The sequence below is a fragment of the Hyla sarda genome, chromosome 11 (assembly GCF_029499605.1).
Source record: "Hyla sarda isolate aHylSar1 chromosome 11, aHylSar1.hap1, whole genome shotgun sequence".
In the NCBI taxonomy this organism is placed as follows: domain Eukaryota; kingdom Metazoa; phylum Chordata; class Amphibia; order Anura; family Hylidae; genus Hyla; species Hyla sarda.
The window spans coordinates 41,385,036-41,385,987 of NC_079199.1; positions in this window are offsets into that span (position 1 = coordinate 41,385,036).

Here is a 952-nt window from a genome sequence, read left to right on the forward strand (position 1 = left end):
GGAATGGCCTCCATGGCCGCCACCATTCGACCCAGAACCTCCATGCAGAAGCGAATGGAGACTTGAACCGGGGTTTGGAGTATCCGAACCCCCGACAGAAGAGTCAGCCGCTTGTCCGACGAGAGCTAAATCCGGGGGCGTCCCAGAAATATTAGAGACTGAGTGGGAGTCAGGTTGGACTTGTCCCGATTGACCATCCAGCCGAAACAGGACAAGGTCTGAAGGGTAAGATGTAGACTCTCCAGATTCTGGGTCCTGGTTGGAGCCTTGATCAGTAGGTCGTCCAGATACGGAATCACTGAGGCACCCCTCGACCATAAGGGGGCGATCACAGGTGCCAGGACCTTGGAGCAGTGGCCAGACCGAAGAGAAGGGCCACAAACTGAAAATGGCCTTCCGAAACTGCAAAGCCGAGATACCGCTGATGCCCCGGAAAAATTGGGATGTGGAGGTAGGCATCCCGGATGTCCACAGAGGAAAGAAACTCCCATTGATCCATGGACGCCACAACCGAACGGAGAGATTCTTGTGAAAGTGGAGAAGATGGAGAAGATGTTGGTTGAGGCGCTTTAGGTCCAGGATCGGGCGAACAGAACCCCCTTTCTTGGGAACCACGAAGAGTTTGGAATAAAAGCCCAAAAAACGCTTCTCGGGAGGAGGAGCTGGAGCACGCCCCAAAAGGCCCTTGCCAGAGAGGGGGACCTGGGGGCCCCAGGAACGAAAAAAAGCGATCCCTCGGAAGGGAGGCAAACTTGATCCGGTATCCATTGGATACCTCATCCCTGACCCAGGAGTCTTGCACGTGCACTGATCAGACGTTACGGAAGAGTAACAGACGACCTCACACCCGAGGAAAATCCACGGGTGGGGGCGTCCCTTCAGACAGAGGTAGGCTTGCGGGTGCCCGCTTTGGCCACGAAACGACCGGAACGGTTATCCGATTTCCAGGAGG